Here is a 20,507-nt window from a genome sequence, read left to right as displayed (position 1 = left end):
GAGTTTGCAGGGGCTCAGCTCCATTATAGTATTTATGTTTCCGATTAACTGTAATAAGAGGGGAGGGGGCTCATGCTTGCTTTGGATGCCATTGTCTTCCTAATCCTGAGAGCAAGTGACTTTGTTCCAAGAATAAATTGGGTAGCTTGAACCTCTATTTTAAGGCTGGATTGGATGTTTTTAACTAATTTAGGACTTGTGTCAAAAGTAAATATTTTAATTGATGAATGCTGATAGTTTTTGGAAGTCAATTCACTGCTTTATTGTTGTCTTTGCTGCTTTTCCTGCTAACTGTTATGCATTTTAAGTAAGCAGTACGCTGGTGTTTGAAAGAAGATTTGAACTAAGTAGCTATAGAATACAGATATATAAAAGGTTTCTAAATCTTGGACTGGACTGTTGTGTCCACCCAAAGCAAGACAGGCTGTTGGTTTACGGTAAAATTAATCTCTTACTGTCTTAAGCTAGGAGTCTGCTCTAACCTTGTGTAAGGGCGGTGGCTCCACATTTGTTTTTTGGTAGCACTCTTATCTAGCAAATACGTCTTCTCTTGCATCATCCCCCAAATAAACTTATTTACAAACATAGGGCCTATATCTTTCAAACTGTATTGTACAGGGAGCTTTGTGGAAGGCCCAAACCTAATTCTGCTATGAAATCAGAACATTTCATCATATTACATCAGTTTTGGGTCTTGTTAATTCTAGCCTTTAGGCCTCTTGGATTTTAGAAGTCTCATAGACTTTCTTGACCAATTTAATTTCTACAAGAATTCTATATCCGTATGACCACTTTGTGTCTTTGCTAGCAGATCTGTATTGCCTGGCATAAATTTAGCCTGGATAAGATTGGCAGGCAACTCTAAACCTGAAGGGGTGTGAGTGTGCAAGAGGACAAACATAAAGTGAAGTCATAATTGAGAGAAAACAGTAGAACCTACAGGCAAGGAATGAGAGAAAGAGATTCAGTAATAATGAACAGTCAGTGTTAACACTGCAAGTGCAAAACCAGCAAATGAATAGCGGTGTATAGGTTGGGAGGAGGTTACAAAACAGCTCTGCACATGCCAGGCCCGTATGCTTAATGGGATGATAGTATTACTTTGTTGCTGTGATACAACCTGTACAGAATCAGTCTCCAGAAATCTGGAAAGATAAAATGATATGGTTTGTTCAGTTAGCGTCATGACTGCAGACAAGTCACCGCTGTCGGAGTAGCCATCAAGTTAGATGCCGAGATAATACTACCAATTTTAGTTTTTGTCTTACTCTATGGGCAAAACGACATATTGTGCCTTCCCCTTTCGGTTGCTCGTAATTGTCCCAAACTATAGGCATTTGGAATAAAATTTTATGAGATGCACATCTATTCTGGCCCAGTTTATTTCAGAAAATGTCACCCAGCATGACTTAAACTGTTTCTGAAAGTGAGACTAAGAAGCATGTTGTTTGGCCCAAGTGAAAAAGTCTCGGTGGCATCTTCCTTAGTATGCCCTAGTGTCACCAGATTCTATCAGGAAGGGGTAGTCTTTGTGACATTAATGTGCTTTTTACTGTCCCTAAAAAATCCTTCCAAGGTTGTCCAAGTTACAACCTTTAAAAAAAACATGCATTTTATACGTGCCTAGCAGCGATGTATTTCTAAAACCTCCAAAGACTCTGAACGTTCATTCCCCTCAAACCCCGGTAAGCTCCATCATCTCTGAGTGAAGAGCTGGGAATAAGACCCAGGCAGAGGTGAGGAAGACAGGCAGATGGGGAGTTGTGAGGACAGAGACTGTTTCCATGAGCAAGTAGGGAAAAGGAAAGACAAAGCTGATAACAAACTGAGAAAAAATAAGGGTTGAGTGGATAGATGAAAAGAATGAGACTGCCTTAAGGAGCAGAGCTTGGGTTGGGAGGTGGATGTTGACGAGAGGATGTTGGAAAGAATGAATTAGAAAGGGTCAGTTTTACATGAGATGTGAAAAAGAGCATGTACCTGTGAGAGTATTCTACTCTGTAGCCTTCAATCTCCTTAAAACCCTGAGTCTTCCCATCCCCCTGCTGTCAGCAAATATCAGTGCAAATCACTTGCTTAGGTGTGTGCCTCAGCTTCGTCAGCTTGGCTGTGCTGGCAGCCTGTAGTTCCCACTTGTTAGCCAGGATAACGAAGGTCTCTTCTATCCCTACTCATATGATTCATGCTGGTACTTATAGGATGCCACGTGATGGCATTCCTTTTTATGCTTTTCCAAAAGCGAGGAAATTGCACATAGCAAGTTAGAAGCATCTGATGAGCACTACAGAAAAGTCTGTAAAGAAATTAATCATTCTGTCTTCAGAACAGAGCTTGAATAATGTGCAGTAAACAAGGCTTTTAGGGCTATGCATCAAATAAAAAGGGCAAAAATAAAGTACTGAATGGCTGCTGGCTAAGTGAATCTGTCCTGTGTACTGAATGAGATACGGTCCCCCCGGAGAACTTAGACTGGGCTTATGCAATTGAAGATACAGCATTAACAAGTAGCGTATTTTGCATCTCCTCGAGGCTATCAAAGGAAGACTGGGTGTCTTTCTGGAAAATATGTAGTAGCCAAGTACAAGCCATACTGTTATAAAAAAAAAAGCAAGTTCTTGAACACAGTTTGTTCAGTCACCTACCTGAGGGAAATGGTTTATAAAACGGATTGTGCAAGAAGCCAAACTAGATTATCTGCTGCTTCCAAGGGACTTGAAGCTACGTAAGACACACACACAGAGGCAGCTGAAATTAAGTTCACACATGCTGTTTCAGTGCTGGTCTCCCCAAACATCCGAGCACTTAGTTTTCCCACTGTGATAATGGGAAAGACTTTTCCACTTCTGTGGAAGTGTAATCATTTAGGGAAAGAGGGTCTGGTTAGGAGAATTACTGTTTAACGTAGTGCAATTGCCATCCAACTGACCTAGTCCACTTAAAAGGAAAACTGCTGTAGACAGTGCTGATTCTCCCTGGTGTATCAGCACCAATTAGCAAAGTAGTCGTGTCTCTCCCCCCTAGGCTCTCAGAACTAGGTTGTCGAGGCTATATTTGGAAAATTCCAACTTGAAGAGCATTGCTGGCTTCAAATGAAGGGCACAAATCTAGCAATGAATGAGTTCATCAGGTATCAATAACTTCACTTTTAGACAGGGTAGAGCCACCATCATAATAAAAACAAGCATTTTCTCTGCATAACTGAAAAACGGCTGTGTTTTACTGTGATTGTGGGTGTTCGGAATAGCTGGCAAATTTGTGTGCTTTCCATATAAAGCACACCGCGGTGCAGAAATACAGCACCATACAGCAGATCTGCAACGCTGAGTAGCTCCGATGAGATGGGTAGCATACTGTGCTTCATAGCTGGGGCTGTTGGCAGTGGGTTTCTGGTACTGTGGTAGGCAAACCACAGGCACGTAGAAAATACCAAACAGTAGTGGTATTGGTTTGTGCTGGCACTTATATTTTGTAAGCGATGCGACAGAATGCTTAAGCCTTTTTTAAAAATCTACACATGATCTTTATGAAGTAAATATTAATGGCTTTAAAACTAATCTAGGAAAGCACATTTGTAGAGAAGGGGAGTTCTGTTTTCTTTTGGAAAAACACCTAGAATCAGATTTCGGGGCTACTGGAGAGCATACTTAATACCAAAGTATTCCTGGTGAAGTGTGTGGAGCTACTGCTTTGGCTGAATAGCTGTTTGCTCTCAGAAATGACCAGCTTGGCTTGACTCTTAGAAACTATGCATGCTGTTAGACCCACAGCTCCCTTTTGGAAACATGACTCTTGCTAGGGCTTTTTTAACATTTCTCCTCATTCTGTCTCGTGCATTTCTGCCTTCCCTCTCTCTGTTAGAACAACTGAGTTCTTCTAGTCAAAATAAGACTCCTCCTGGGATCTACTTGCAAAGATCATAGAGCACTTTCCCCTTTTTTTGAGAGGGCTGATGGAGCCTCCGCTGAGTAGGAATCTTTACTGGTCCGGAAACAAGAGCTTAACCCATATCCTCCCATTTCGTCTTGTGACTGGACAGCCATTTCAGATGCTAGTCTGTGTTTGCCAGCAAATTTCTAAACCTAATAACTAAGGCTTACTTCCTTCAGCATGTACCCAATTTGGTTACGTAACTTTATGATATATGGCACTTTGGGACTGGGATAACAAAACTGACGTGCCCAACCAAGTCAGAAAATATGACATAAGCCAGGGCAGATGATCTCTCCTTGTACAGTGATGCACAAATCCACCCACCTGTACGTTGCTGGAGAAAGACGCTGAAATTTGTAGGTTCCCTACCACAGTGTATTCAGCACTCTTCTCCCTTTTGATTCAGAGGAGGAGAAAATTCATGCCAGCATGTTGGATGTAGATCCTACAGCTCCATATTGCTATATTGCAGGCTAAATAATATCGCAGGCTAAACTAAAAGCATATTGAGGTATTCATAAGACTCCTGCCCAACGTGCATCTCACATAGCGCTGTTTTGGACTAGATCAATTCTCAACATGTTTTAATTCAGGAAAGTAGAAAGAGAATCAGACATTTCAAAGCAAGTGGGTATACTCGTCTCAGACATTGTGCCAGATTTAATGAAAACAACAAAAAATACCCAATAAACAAAGAAAAAGTAAAACATTTGCTTGACTCACACTTGAGTTTTGTTGATTGCAATGAAAGATTGTAGTGATTCTCCGCTTCTTCTGAAGCCTGCGGCAAGGATGAAAAGGTTGCTACCAGAGTTTCATGTAGCCCTCTTCACTTGCAGTGAAGCAAAGTGAAATATATATTGGGTTTTGTTTGGTGAATTGTAAAGGTTAAAATGAAAGCAGCCTTTGTAGCGTGTTCTGTTGTGACCACATAAACAGGTGGAAAACAAAATTAGTGAAAATCCGTTAGATCTGTTCCACAGTCAAGTCAAATAGAATGTGACTTTACGTGTAACACCAGTTAGGCTTATCATGAGAGTTCTGCTTTGTCCTGGAGGAACTGCTACCTGCACCGTAAAATATAGATTGGCACCCCCACAAAAGTGCATGAGAATCATAAAGTGCTCTCCAGCTAAAGTTGGGAAAGCAAACATCCCACTCACCTCAGTATAAGTCAGCCAAGCTGGGCCGACAAATTTACTGTAGGCTGTCCTGCGATCCTTATTTTCTGAGATTAGCATAGATTTTGGTCTTTCCCTAGGAAGGCCTGGTTATTTGCTGTGGAAGATCCCATGTTATATGGAGTTGGGGTGGTATCAGTCACATACCGGAATCACAGAATAGTTGAGGTCGGAAGGGACCTCAGGAGATCGTCGAGTCCAACCCCCCCGCTCAAGCACAGTCATCTAGAACATGCTGCACAGGATTGCATCCAGGCAGTTTTTGAATATCTCCAGGGAAGGAGACTCCACAGCCTCTCTGGGCAACCTGCTCCAGTGCTCAGTCACCCTCAGAGTCAAGAAGTTTTTCCTCATGTTCAGACAGGAACTTCCTGTGTTTCAGTTTGTGCCCATTGCCTCTTGTCCTGTTGCTGGGCACCACGGAGAAGAGTCTGTCTATGTCTTCTTCACACCCTCCCTTCAGATATTTGTGCACGTTGACAAGATCCTCCTGAGCCTTCTCTTCTCCAGTCTGAACAGTCGCAGGTCTCTCAGCCTTTCCTTGTCAGGCGCTCCAATCCCTTCATCATCTTTGTGGTCCTTCACTGGATTCTCTCCAGTAGTGCCGTGTCTCTCTCGTACTGGGGAGCCCAGAACTAGACACAGCACTCCCAGATGTGACCTCACCAGCGCAGAACAGAGGGGAAGGATCACTGCCCTGGACCTGCTGGCAACGCTCTTCCTAATGCAGCCGAGGATACCATTGGCCTCCTTTGCTGGCTCACGGTCAACTAGCCGAATCCCTAGGTCTTTCTCTGCAGAGCTGCTTTCTGGCCAGTCAGCCCTTCAGTGTGAATCTGAAGCTAATACCAGGAATTTGTTGTGCAAGCAGATACCAACCGTAATGTTGACATGGCTGTACTGGATCACATCAAAGATCTATCCAGCCCATCTCTCCAGCCATAAGCTGATGCCTAGGCAAAAAGAGAACAGGGTAAGCATATATAATACTTCCCCAAGTTTTGTCTTAGCTCAGGGACTTCCTGAAATGATGCAGTTTTGACTTACACCATTTTGACATGCACAGTGGATTTCCGCTTCATGAACTTGTCCTGTCTTCTCTTGAGCCCATGTTCACTTTCACCAATAATGGTATCCTTTGGAAAGGAGACTCGCAGGTCTACTCCGTGCTGCGCAAAGAACAGCTAGTTTTTATATGTTCTTGATGCAGCCGTTCCTAGCCACACTGGCGCATTTGGTGCGCCTCGTTCTTCCTTTGGAAGAGATAGTACACCATTGGTTTTTATTCACCCTCTCCTTTCCATTACTGATTTTACCTTATTTTATTTTTACTGTGATACTCACTTTTCCCCCAACCTGTCACTTTTCCCAGCAGAAAAGTTCGACTTGGCTGTTCCTTGAATAGAGCCTGTCCCATTCCTCTCATAATTGCTGTTGCCTTTCTCTGACTTTTTTTTACAGTTCTGCCATATCCTTTTTAAGATGAGAAAGCTAGAACTAATGTCGCAGCTCTTGCAAAGAATTAGCTTAGCTTCAAGGACAGCATTGTGGACTCAGTGCTAAATCACTCATTGTCCCTTGGCCTTCTACTCGTATAAATTATTGCCTGTACATGTTTTCCTACAAATACAACAGTCGATTTCAAATGTTTTATATTAACCTGATCTCATTACCACAGCTCTGGACCTATAGGGGCTGAATCTATTCTGAATGGTCAGCAGCTCTGATGAATAGATGAATGTGATTTATAAGAGCAGGCAGTGTAACAGTGTTATCTTGCGTCCTTACAGAGGTCCCAGGCTGTGAATACAACATAACCAGCAGGCATGCGGTTCTAGGCTTTGATATATATTCCTGACTTCATTCAGCTTGTCAGAGACATCTTTTTAGCTTCTGGAACCCCAGCTTCTCTCTGCTGGTAGTGCTAGAAGCTGAAGAGCTTGACTCGGAACAAATTTTTGTGCGGATTATGATCCTTTTGCCTAAGATAAGTATATTGCTTTTGATTAGATTTGAGGGTTTCAGAACTATAAGTTGCTTTGTTTCAATCTTACGCTCTTCTTAATTGCTCAGCTGGATGCGAGGGCTGAGGGGAAAAACCTTTACAAAGAGAGTTGAACCGTTTCATTTGGCCTTCATTGTGTACTTAGGATGCAGTTTCATGTTCATTTTAGTAGAAGAGTCGACCTATTGTCTCCAGACTCACTTTTGGTAGCATCAGGATAATTTGAAGACTACAGTTTGCACTGATTAGAACATGGAAATGAATTATTTCTGTTCATTTATTTCATTTTAGCTCACAGCATGGATCCTTGTTTTCAAAGGCGTCCATTCACATAATGAAAACATGGCTTGATTACTTAATATTTTTAAGGATGACACGTGTTACTTCCTTGGGGATTTGTTTCATCATGCTGGTATGAAGTAATGATGTAAATCATGGGACAGATTCTCAGCGAGGGCATATTATCGTAGCTCCGTGATACCAAGGTCTGTATGTCTTATAAGGTAGCGAGGACACTAATTAGAAGCATTTTTACCTTGGAACCTGAAGTTAGAAAGCTTTTTGTTCCTAAATGTGGGAACAAAAGAGCGTAGTTTTCACATTAATACAATTATTTATCATCTAAAGAATTGTTTTGTGCCCGTAGTTTATCCACTTTGCTTGCTCTTTTGTTAATAAGCATGCCATGGTCTCTTTCCATTTTCTAGTGACATGTCTTGCTCAGTATGTTATATTTGTGTAGAGAGTTGAACATCACAATTAAAATGCATCTCTCTATAGTTAGGGCAACTGTGCATTTGTCCTAATTGTGATTTGGTGGATCATTGTATCTGAAGACACAAAGAGCTACCAGGTTTTGTGTGTTCTGGATATAGCTCTTCCTAGTTGCATTTGATGCCCCCAGGCTCTCGTTTTGGCAAAGACAATAAGCCAATTAGACAATTAGAGAACTGGTAATTTTAATTAAGTAGGCTACTGTACTACTTTTGTGATAAATTCTGAGAATATTTTTTATTATCACAGCTTCCGTGTAAACAAAGGCTCAAAGAGAATCTTAAATTGCTGCCATAAGAACTTGCATTTCAGTGGACAATGAATGGAAATGGATTTCTGATTGTTCTTTGTTATACCAAAAATTGAAGCTTTATCAGTAAAATTATTTTTAAAAAAATTGGGGGGGAGTACGTGGATGAATTTCACTTTCCTGAACAGTACTGCAATTTAAAATTTATTAAGTACTTTTCGACATTACTGTTATTTTAAATGTCTTGGCATGGTATAAAATGTGTTATTTATATATTTATTTTCCAGAATTTCTGCGTGTAAAACCTGTTTCAAGAGAGAGTTTTCTTTTCAGATTTTGATATACGTATTGCCAACAGTTTTTAATTACCTTGTCTCCATGTGATCCCTTACTGATTGGTGTACCTTCTGAATTATAATATAGTAAAATGCAGGTAAACAGAAAAATAAAAATTAACTTCACAAATTAAAGTACTTAAGATATTCTATATGCCGTGTCCTCCAAACCTGAGAAGTCATGAGTTTGATGTATTATTCTGATTGCTTGTGGGGGGTCCTCGCAAAGAGGCTCTCTCTTGGCGTTTCCAAAAGAGTGTTACGGAGCACTCAAAGCAAATGTCCCGAGAGTCAAAGCTCCTGGTTTCGCTTCCCAAGCTGAACAGTATTTTATGTTTTTTATCAAAACACTTAGGGTTAGGTCTTTGCTACTGTTATGCAACAGGGTGGGTCCTTCCTCTTCCAGAGAGCAATGAACTGCAGCTCAGTCATTTTCCATTGAAGGCAATTCACTGAACGGGGCTGGAGAGGAGGTGGAGCCCTGGCTCTCCCTCTCCTCTGCACGGCCAGCTCTGCTGCAGATTCAGCTGTGATTATATGTCACAATTTAGCCTGAATCTGTGTAAAACAGGGATGAAACTACTGATCTGCTTCATCTGGGGGTGGTGGAACTTACTTAATATCTGTACGTGCTTTCAGATGGCAGGCACTCTGTAAGTGCAATACCTTATTTATTCTCATTATGTATCCTGAATCCTATGGTGCTTCATTCATTTGGGCTTTTGGACCACAAATTATTGTGGGCAAAGTACTGCGACTGCTCAGCACAAATGACGTGCTTTACAGCTCTGAATACCCTTATATCCCTAAATGTAAGTAGTGATGAAAACATTATTGCAGTGCGAGTGGGATTTAGCGAGCAGATCAGTGAACTGCTACCTCTCTCAAGGATTTGTTTTCATTAGAGGAATCTGCCTTGCCTGTATGTTGTGACTTGCCCTCCATTGTATTGATAAATTGTTTCTGTGGTGCTGTGAAGGGCAGAGTAAAACGGGAGCAACTGTAATTCTGAAGAGTTTCTAGCACAGCCCTCTTCTCTTCCTGGGGATAAGACATGACAACACCTGCAAAAAATAGCGTTTGGGGGGGTACTTCCTTTCTGCTCTGACAGTGAATGTATCCTTCTGTTCTGCCAATTCAGTGCAAGCAGAAGATCTTTGTACCAGTACAGTTTTGCAGTTTCCCCTGGTGAGAACAGTTTTGGATTTATAAGGGAGAGATGACAGAGCTAAAGGTAGAAAAAGCATTAGGGAAGGCACTTAGTCACTCATTACAAGCCTTTCCAAAAATGGAGCAACCTTGAACAAAGTGCCTTTTCTTTTTTTTTTTTAATTAAGTAAGTAATAGTGACAGAGTCAACAGGAGATTCTAGCAACCCAAAGGAAGACCAGTGACGTCTTCTGTGATGCAGCTTGGAGAGCTACAGACTCTGTCTGATTCCCTTTTAGGTCTACCTAATAAGGAGTGTACAAGAACACACTAGAAGGGTGAATTAAGAAACTGTTCGCTAAGTCCTAGTCTCCAGTGGCGTATTTTTGGACTACTTTCCTAGTACAAAGCATTTAAGCAGTTTAGCCCACCCCGTGGCTATTTCCTGGATGTGGAAAAATCCCTATATGCTGTTATCAAGTTTTCCTATAATATTTTTCTGTTCAACGCGTTTAATTTCTCCAGTGTGTTTGGAGAGCAGACAAATAGTGATATATATATATGTGTTTAAGAAGGGAAGGGATGGAAAAGAGTTGGAAGGGGGGGAGGGGTTATATAAGAAAAAACAAAAAAGCAAAGACTGCTGCTTATGTAAGTATTGAGGTAAAACATTGACTGCTTAGAGAGACTGCTTATGCCTTTTATTTTCCATTGTATGCTGTCCGCGCAACCCTTCAACAGCTTGTTTCTTCCTTTTCCATCCTTTACCTCGTAGTTTTCTGCAGGAGAGGAGCCCAGCCCCGATTTACTTCAGCAGGCTCCTTCAGTGCTACTTATTTACTCTTTTATCCAAGAAAGGTAAAATTCACTACAAAGAAACTGTGAAAGCACACTTAGGTCAGAAACTTGTTCTAGTGGTGTTGAAAAAGTGCCTGAAAACAACAGCACAAACAAACTAGGGCCAAGATTCGGGAGGAACTCCTCCGCGCTTTGGAAAATTAGACTTGTGAGCAGGGACTTAACATAGGTTTCCTATTTGTTCTTTGAGGCATCTAAACCAGTGTAATTTTTTTAGGCGTTGAAAAGACTCTAACTTGCTCCTTGTTGCCATTTTCCTTCCCCATGCTGTTATAAAGCTCCAGTCTATCAGTGAGCTGCCCTTTGACATTGCTAATGTGACTTCTGCCAAAATGCTCAAGAGTGAGATACTCCAGCTGGAAAAAGAGCAGGAAAAAACCCTATGATGGTCAGGGACAGGAGACAGTAGAAGAGCTTGACTTGTCAGCGTAGCAAAACAGAAACTGTGAAGGGATACATTTGCTCTCTCCAGGTACCCGTGGAAATAAATAGTAAATGCTGTGGAGACCAAGAGAAGCTGTGTGAACTAAAGGGTGATGCTTTTATTTATCTGCTGTACGTTGGTTCTGGAGCTTGAAGAAGGTTCCTGGCCATCCATACGGAGCAGTTCTGGGGCAGCCTCCCAGCAAGAGGCGTGGGAAGGGCGGTCTGTCTCCTCCTGTGCTGGAGCCTGAAGCATTTATGAGAGGGTTCTTGGGAGGGAGGGAACAGGCCAGAAGGTCCCCGTGAGCAGGGCTTAACCAAACCCAAAATAGCACTTGCCCACTCTGGCATGCAGGCTGGACTACCCGGCCTGCCAGTGACTCTGAATTCATGCTGTTCTCACATTTGACCTGAAACCCAGAATGTCCAGCTAAAAATAAGGTGTCTTGCAGGTCTGCCTGCAGTGCTGCCTTCCTGTTTCCTTTTTCTATTGAATAATTTCTATTTCCAGGAGCATTTCATAATGTATTATTTTGAGCTTTATTATTTTTTAATTAAATGTGGAGTTTGAATGTTAGTAGGGCTTCCCTGGAACACAGCCCTGACCTCCATTTTTTATATGTATTTTTAATGAGTTGTCAAGTGGCTTATGGGTATCATGGAGTGCAATGATAGATGTAGCTGGAATCAGGAGAGTTGCATTGAAATTCTCTAAAAAATAAGAAGCATTGTGACAGCTCAGCTCTATTGACAATAATGTCAAGTCAGGTTTAATAGCATAGCTCCTTATTGAATGAATCCACCCCGTAGGAAGCAGTATGACCTTCCTGTGCGTGTACAAGATAAAAAATCAGTATTGATCCCTTGGGAGGAAAAATATAAGATTAACAGAACATTTGAGTGAGTCTAATGAGAATCAGGCGGCAAGAATGTTAATTTGGAAAGAGATACTCTCATAAGCTGTCTGAAGACGCAATACAGTAGTTTCCGTATATCACCTATTGCCATGCATTCTCCTCAGATGCACATCTGCAAGATGTAATTTAATGGATTTGCAAGTCTTTTGTATGGTTTCCTGACAGAACAGCAAGGGATTTTCAAGTTAATCACCTTTCAGTGGGGAGATTTATGACCAGTGTCGTTAGCCGAGCCTTTCCTCCAGGAGGGAAGGACATGGACTGGAGTAGTTGGGAGCCACACACCAACTGAATGTGGGAACTGCATAATCAGAACTAGGCTTGAGCATCTCTGTCTTGCAGTTGGTCTCTGGAGTCATGCGGTTCGCAGGCATTGTCAAATATAATGTTTGCCTAAATCAATTCTCATTACTAGTATTTTTGAAAGTCGGATGCGTAGTAATTTTGTTCTGTTGCACTTTACTCCTTAGCCCTTGGGTTTATAAGAAATAAACGAAACAGTGGGCTTTTATGCTTCCTCTTTGCTTCTGAGACTCCGCCGTGGCAGTTCCATTTTAAGTCCTTTTAAGTAGTAGGTAAAAATTCACACAGCCCAGTTCTCAGCATTTAGCTTAGGTGAATGAGTTGGCCACTCTCTGTCCAGCTGTTGCCCAGAGAGAGGGAATTCTCCAAGGTTGATGCAGAGCCCCTCTTGGTAGGCTTCTGCCCTGTGTTGCCTTGTGGAAGAGTCTCTGTGTCTGTCCTTCGCTGAAGATCTAGGGAGACTGTGTAATTAGGATGGACTTCTCTGTTTGTGTAGCGCAAATACCTCTTTGAAGTAGTCACATGAAGCGGTTAGGTGTCTCCTCGTGCGAGGTGTAAGGCAGGAAAAGAGGTGAAATTACATTGACTTTGTTCCAAAGAAACGATTGCTTTGGTGTTTTCGTGTTTAGTCCAGTTCTCTCACTGCTTGCATCCCCCTGTTCGGCATTCAGTTTAATGCAGAGAATAAGCTAATAAAAACATCAGTTTTCCACTTGCATGACTTACCAGGATGTGTCTGATTTCCAAGATTGACTCCAACATAAGAGGCTGAGAGTAAAAATCAGCGGGAACACAAATGGCAGCATCTCAGTAGTGCCAGGCTGTACAATGGAGATTATTTGTTTATGCTGTTTTGCCACCATTGACTAAACAAAGATAAGACTATAAATATTACAGCAGAGCCTTCCAAACAGGATTACAGGGGTGATAGGAGCTAGCAGTTAGCGTTACAATAAGGGGCCTTTGTGGGAGAGATGTCATCTGCCTACTGCTCCTCTTATGTCCTAGGAGCAGAGCAGTAAGAGAAGAGGGAAGGCTGGCGAGCTCTATGTGAAGTTTGCTGCTTTATTTGGGGGCGTTCATCTTTTAAGTTTTGATTCATTAGGTCTACACTGTGTGAGATTTGCTTTGATTCTCTCAAAATCTAGATTGTGGCTGATGTGATTCTGAATGAGGGACTGACTTGGTGGGTCTTAGTAGGTTTTACAACAAACCAGGCAAGTCCGATATAAGCTCAAAATTGAGTGGGGAACAGGCCTCCAAATCAGCTAATTTTGAATGCTAACATGGATGGTACAAGGCTGACTGAGACATACAGAAACTGCCATGTGCTTTTTTCATTGCATTCAGACAAGAGGTACAGTATTTGAGTCAGCTTGGCAGTGTTCCAGCTGATGAAAGTGTTGATGATAACTGACACAAGTGATGATATATTAAGCGTGCTTAATATCTTAGCGTACATGTCCTGAGGCACGTTAGAATCGTAGAATTCAGGTGGGAAAGGACCTTTTCTCTGGAGGTCATCTGGTCCAACCTCCCGCTCACGGCAGGGCCAATTTGAAAGTTAGAGCAGGTTGCACAGGGGCTTGTCCGGTCGAGCACTGAGCATCTCCAAGTATGGCTGTTCCACCACTTCTCTAGGCCTATGTTCTGATGCTGTGCCACTCTTTGTGAATAATTTTTTCTTAATAGCTAATCAATCAGAACTTCCCTTGCTGCAACTTACATCTGTTGCAGCCACTGTGCACCTCTGAGAAAAATCTGGTCCCAGCTTTTCTGTAACAGTTGAAGACAGCAATCAGTTACCCCCTTAGCTTTTCTTCTGGAGGAGAAAAGGCTGAACAAACACCCCCACCCCACCCCACCCTACCCCCAGCCTCTTCCCATAACATCACAGCCCCTCGCACCATCTGGGTGATGCTCCGTTGGCCCTTCTCCAAAGTGTCAACAACTTTCTTATACTAGGGAGCCCAAAACTGGACTCCAGGCCCAGTCTCGCAAGTGCCAAATAGAAGGGCATAATTACTTTCTTGAATCTACTATGATGCTTTACCTAATGCAGCTCAGTACGCAATTAGCTTTCATCCCTGCAAGGGTGCCGTGCTGACTCATGTTCAGCTGTTGCCCTCCCGCCCCCAGCATCCCCAGGTCCTTTTCTGCAGAGCTGTGCTCTCACTACAGTTGGTGCCCAGCCTGTACAGTTGCATGGGGTTACTCCATCCCAGGTGCGAGACTTCACTGTTCAGCAAATGCACTTCCTCGTCAAGTGACAGCTCCAGAGAGACTGGGCCACAGAAGTGCCAGGCAAGCCCTGGGTCGCTAAGGGCCAGAGGCAAATCACACATACTGATCACGTAGCATGAGCAAGACTTTTGTATTCAGAATAAGTAAAAGGCAAGTTTGAGCAATGCTTAACTAACATAAAACGTAGAGCTGCCATCTCTGAGTTATTCTGAGATTTCTGGCATAGTGTCAACATTGAATTTTCAGGTGCCCCTTGTACAGAAAGGCACACAGTGCTTTATGTTTTATTTTGTTTTGTTGTTCCCCACCTTATAGGCAATAAGGAACGGTGTTGCCCAAGGCAACATGAACAGAAGCAGAGAAATGTGATAAAGTTAGATCTCTTGGGAAATCAGTAGTCATTGGAAAGCTATTAGAGAAAGACAACTTCAGTAGGAGAGACCCTGAAGTGACCACCTGATTTTTGTGCTGAACAGTGTTTGTAAACAGCCAAGCTGCTAGAATGGTTCTGTGTGGGTGTGTGTGGCTGTATTTGGATATATATGTATATATCTCAGAGCTGTAAGAAATGTAGCATCAGCTGCTTTTAGCAGGCTCCAATTGGATTATGGAAGCTCCCAGCAGAAAGAGCATCTCGTGCATCCGTTGAACGGTCTCTCCTAGTGCTTTGGAAAGGGAACCGGTCCCCAACAACTTCTGCCAAGTGGGCTGTGTCCCAGGGCAGGGTGGGCCTTATTTGTAAGCAAACAGTTTGTGATCCTGAAGCTAGCAGAGCAGGAGGTTCAGTGAAGGCACTGCTGGATACCCAAAATGTAAACCCCCCAGCAGACTACTTGGGGGGGAGAGCGGGGGCGGCTACTAGCCATGCCTTGGCTCTGGTGCGCCTGGGGTTGTTAGGCCTGGGGATTATGAGAATCTGCTACACCGTTTATGACCATGTCAAACGCAGCTGCAGGTGAACTTATCCCTGTGGTCTCTGTCCCTCCCGGCATTACAAGCAACAGCTCCCCGTTCTCCACGACTTGTCAAGTCAATCTGGATATTGCAGCCTTTAACACCTGCATCGAACATGACATGAAGCAGCACTAGGCAGGCTGGGCGCGGCTGAAATATAGCACTTGTTCAGCACATCTACACGTAGCATACCAAGCAGGCCAAACTTAATTGGTAGCGAAGAATGAACTGTGAGTTGTGCTTCAAATAAATTGTCGGGCAGCTCTGCAGTTGTGATTATTTTTTTAAACAAGAAGAGAGGTTCCTTATGTAAATATTCCCCTGTGCAGTGTTGTGCAAAGCAGCTAATGGTGAGCAGGTTTGTCGATTCCATTTGTAGGATTTTTAATAAGAGAACAGTGTTCCTCCCTTGCATCTAAACAAAATCCCTAGAATTTATGAACTTTTAGTTATAGAAATTTTTGTGCCAGACTGGCAAGCAGTGGTGTTTTCCCTTCGAGGCTGTCACATTCAGCTCTGCAGAGCACAGGATTGAGTAATACAGACAAATGAAGCTAGGTCAAATTAAACAAATGCCACAATGAAGCATTCTTAAAGTCAAATCTGAGCCCTTACTGCATCAAAAGGCTTAAAAAGCCTGTCGTTGGAGGAGAGCTAATAGAGTTGTTAACATACAGCCAGACCCCACAGAATTTCAGTCTTTTCTGGATGTAAATTATGCACGTGATGGTCATTAAGGACAGGCTTCTGCAGGTAGAAGCAAATTCCAGTTCTCCTTTTGGCTTCAGTGAGAGTAAGAGATTCTGCACATATTTCATGCACATTAAGGGCAAAATTGTCTACCGTACCTTCAACACCAGGTTTGTAAGCCGTTTGGTATCCTATTTGCCTGAAAAGTTTCCTGCCTTGAGAGCAAGAGATGTAAATAAATGTATGGAGAGACTGATTTAAACCCGCAAGCCCTGGAGATTCCCAGACTTCAGAAGTAGCAGAAACCCTCTTTTCAGGATTCCTTGCTGTTGTTCCTAGAATACTGCAAATAGGTCAAACAAGCAATCTTGAAAGCGCAGAACTGCTGTTCACTAATAATAAATGGTTTTGCGAGTGTTTGGGATAAGTATTAATTTTAAATTTATACAGCTTGAAATTATTTTTCTTAAACTATCACCATAGTTACCAGTAGTTAGAAGAGTGTCTCAGCTCTCAGATTTCTTAGATTTCTCTGAGAAGGGCTCTATTATATTTGTACATTATTTGTTGGCTGACACAGCAAATCAGTCAGACTGGAAAAAACACATACACCATTTTAAACCAACCTCTTACTTTGAATAATGAATGAGGAACAATCAAAGGAAACAGTTTGGAAGTAAGCCATTATTTGAAATTAATTTTTCCAAACTAGCAAAACCTTCAAAAATAGCAGCTTCACAAAGTAAAAATGGTGCATATGTGAGATCCCTGGGACAAAGAGCGGCCCTTTTTTTTTTTAAACTTGGTCAGCTATACTCAGTGATTTTATCAATGTAGCTATTCTCAGGAATCATAACAGTTGCATAAAGTACTGTCAGTGCAGGCAGCTGTGACAACTCATGAGATATGTATGTCACACAGACCCTTTCAAGTCAAATTTCATGCAACTGAAATTCTGTAAATGGATTAAATCTCGATTCTCTCACACCGCTCCCTTTCGTAAGTGGGATCTGCTGGCATCAAAAAGGAACGGGATAGGAGCCTTGTAGGAAGTGCAACCCTGCTATTTTTGCATTCTTTGATCTAGATGACTGTTGCAAACTTTTTCCATCTCAGCGGTCACAGAACCTGTCACAGTTTGAGAAGAACCAGAGGGACTGCTGCTCTGCATTTCACATTAGAAGAGAAGTCCCTTTAGAAGAGACTTCTCTTGCTCAGATACAACAGAAATGATGCTGAATAGAGAGAGAATTTCTAGTCCATTACAAATTTCCTATGACTCTTTTTCTTCAGTACGCTCCAGCTTTCAAGACAGGCTGGCACAAAAGATCAAAGTACCTGAGTCAGGAAAGGAATCAAAATGCATCTGAAAAAACAGCAGGGTAAATTATGATATATGTAGGTTACTGACCTCCATCCAGCATGTATTTATTGAAGCTGAAATGGCTGCCTTTTCATTTTCAGGAAGATTGTTAAGGTTGGAGAAAGTGAGAGGAAAACTCGAGGGCAAAGAGATGAGGCAAAACAATTTTGCATTAATCAGAAACATCTGACTGGGAGACAATTACAGTAAATTTTTAGTGTGAGACAGTTCTTTATCTAGGAAGCATATATGATGAAGTAATTGCAGAACCCTTCAAAAGCAAAAGGAATTATAAGGGCCTAGGTATCTATGCCAGCATATCCCAGTGCTTAGGGCAGAGAGAAAGAAAAATCCATCCCAGACCTTTAACAGTGCCCAGACTGTAGGAGATGTTAGGTAGGCTTCATTAGTTAAACGAAGGGGCTAGTGAAGTTAAGAAAGCAGTGGCGTAGGCATGTTTGGATTCCCCTTCCTCGAGTGGCTAGCACAAATATGCATAGCTTCGACTAGCCCAAGCTGCTGTGCATTGCTCTCCCTTGCTTACTGCACACACCACAAGAACCTCATGCTTCCACAGCTGCCCCACGGGTTGAGAAATCAGCACTTTGGGAGTTAAATCAGGGAAGAGGTGAAGTGTGCCCATCCCAAACAGAGCCACAGGGCTTCCAGTAATTCCCGTCTGCAGGAGCGCAGGCAAAGAAGGCTTTGAAACAGCTGGCTTTCTGCAATACTGCAAGCCATAAGTAGTGCCGCTAGCGGTCTTGCAGCATAAGCAACTAGTAGCAATCTTGGTCAGCAAACCCAGCCTCAACGGTGAAGGCTAGGGGATGGCCAAGGGTCACATGGATAAAGTATTTGATAAGCAGCAAGTCTAATCCCTTAAAAAGGGTGGGGGTGGCCATGGGAGGAATATTTAGACATTGCTATCCAAAAACCTGTAGGCAGTGTTTCAACACCCAGCCAGCATACAGACTTCAGGGTGAACAAACTTGTACTGCAGGAAGGCAGATGGGCATGGCATAGCAGGTGTAAAGTTAATTTAAAAATAGCAGAGAGAGAGAGAGAGAGAGAGATTTCAAAAAAAAAAAAAAAAACCAGAATGATGGAATGATTTTGATCTTGCTAAAGTATCTTAAATTCAAGTTGATGTGTCAATGGAACAAGCATCTCTTCTTTGAAAGGCAGCCAATGCAAGCTGCAGGGGCTGTATTAAAAGTTGATGCCTGTTGGCTTTTTCTCTAGGATCTGCTCCCCCACTGCCATATGAGAGCCACAGATTCAGATCAATACCACAATTGTCACCTTGAGTGCCCTATCCCCCCGCCCCAGAGAGCAGCAAGTGGCAGAACTTGATATTGTCATATTGCAGTCTAAAAAATAGCCAGTGGGGTGCAGCTACTACAACGTGAACGTGACCTACCATGGCTTCTTGTATATACTTCAGATCCACTGCACCGTGAGGCTATTTATGAGCAATACAGCATATTTATGTATTCAGCACAGTCCCTGTTCTCCTCCCTACCATCACCACCTCTAAATCGATATCCTCATCACATGTTTGGCACAAGCATCTTAGGCTAGCTCTGTCTGGAGTTATTTTGGCTTGCAGGTGATCTTGTGAACAAGTTTGTCCAGCTTTTAAAAAACAAACCCTGGAAGTATACCTTTGCAGGCTGTTTTTCAGACAGAGCAAAGCTAGTGCCTAAACAGGGGTGAAGAAAAAGAAAAAAAGCCTATTTTCTGACTTCTCCAAAGTGCAGCCCCCCCTCAGTGTTGCACAGATTTCTGCTTAAGGAACTCCTGCAACTGCCCATCGGAGCTGGCCAGCAGTAAATGCCAGAAGCAGAACAGAGGCTGGGGGAGGGATTTCGTTCTCCTGCTGGGCCAGATCCTCTAAAAGATACAGCAAATGGGTAAAAGCAAAAGACATGTTAACTGAAGCGAGCTGAACTGTTCCTTCATCAGTGCCTGAGGCTTACTCAGTTTATACTGCATTTAATTCTGTTATTTTAGGCCCTGATATACAGGAGGGTGACTTTCTCCGCCCATGCCTTAGTCCATCAAAAAAACAGGCTTTAACATCAGGAAGACCAAACCAGCTACTCTGAAATTTCATTTAACCCAACCCTGAACAAATGTGTTCTTATTTAACTCAAATTTCCAGTTAAAAAAATAGAAATCCAGTACTGCACACGATCAACTTTAGGCAGTTCAGATATACCCCAAAAACCACAAAATGGAGATGGCATTCAGAATCCTCAACCAGCCTCACCCCTTAGAGCTAGTGAAGTTTTGCCAGCATATCCTAGCTGGAGCTCTAGCTAAGTGGATTTTAAAGATCCACATTTGTTTAAAATTGTCTCCAGACTACCTGGAACTAAAAGGCCCAGGATCTCCTCAGAGCCTTTGGGCATTGTTTTATTTGTTTTCATTTGTGCAGGAATTTGTTTGAAAATACCCAACTGAGCAATAAGAAGGGATTGTTTTTAATCTTTAGAGATGATAGCATGCCATTTTGCATCAAGGGCACGCAAAAATAAAGCATCAAATGAACTGCACTAGGAGATTTTTTTTTTTTCCTCCAGGCTTTTCCCAAAATAAAATCTATTCTGCATGGAGCTTGCTGTTGATAAAACATTTCTACGTTTGGTTTGTCATCCCAGAAGCATTAACACCACCATGCTTAGGCAATGTACGTGTGCGCACGCGTGAAAATTTGGCTAGATTCTGCCCTTGCTCAGAAGCACAAGGGAGGGAGGGTGGTCATAGTTACATTGACAGCTGGGACCTGGCCGGTGGTCACTTAACACCCGAGCTAGACAGGACCTGGCCTCGATCCAAACCCTGCTCAGTACAGTCAAAAGATTTTAGTACTACAGAGCAATTTTACATCACATTCTCTGGGAGGGAGTTGCTAAAGCCTGAGGTTTATGCTTCCCGTGCCCTATTACTGCCTGAGTAACTAATTTAAATTAGCTTGTGTATTTTTTATGTTACACTGGACAACACAGATACTGGAGAAAGGAGCACCTTCTGCCATCCAGATTTCAATTAACATTAACAGCAACTACTTCTGTGGCTGCACATCTATCCTTTCTCTTGTTTTATGTCTCTTCGGCAGTATCCTTCCC

General features: G+C 42.5%; 1 protein-coding gene and 1 long non-coding RNA gene across 4 annotated transcripts in view; one reads left to right on the top strand and one right to left on the bottom strand.

Annotated features, from left to right (window-relative positions):
• The window catches only part of TTC7A (tetratricopeptide repeat domain 7A), a 183,942-nt gene that overhangs the window by 144,023 nt on the left and 19,412 nt on the right, over positions 1-20,507 (top strand). The window lies entirely within an intron of this gene.
• The window catches only part of LOC104144981 (uncharacterized), a 47,744-nt gene continuing 27,241 nt past the window's right edge, over positions 5-20,507 (bottom strand). Inside the window, exons 2-3 of the long non-coding RNA XR_694215.2 lie at positions 6,159-6,280; positions 5-6,064 (exon numbers count right to left, since the gene is read on the bottom strand). This is a non-coding gene — a long non-coding RNA (uncharacterized lncRNA). The remainder of the gene's footprint in view (positions 6,065-6,158; positions 6,281-20,507) is intronic.

Source organism: Struthio camelus, chromosome 3, assembly GCF_040807025.1.
Source record: "Struthio camelus isolate bStrCam1 chromosome 3, bStrCam1.hap1, whole genome shotgun sequence".
Taxonomy (NCBI): Eukaryota; Metazoa; Chordata; class Aves; order Struthioniformes; family Struthionidae; genus Struthio; species Struthio camelus.
The sequence above is the reverse complement of the archived record's forward strand: the minus strand, read 5'-3'. Positions and strand labels throughout refer to the sequence as shown.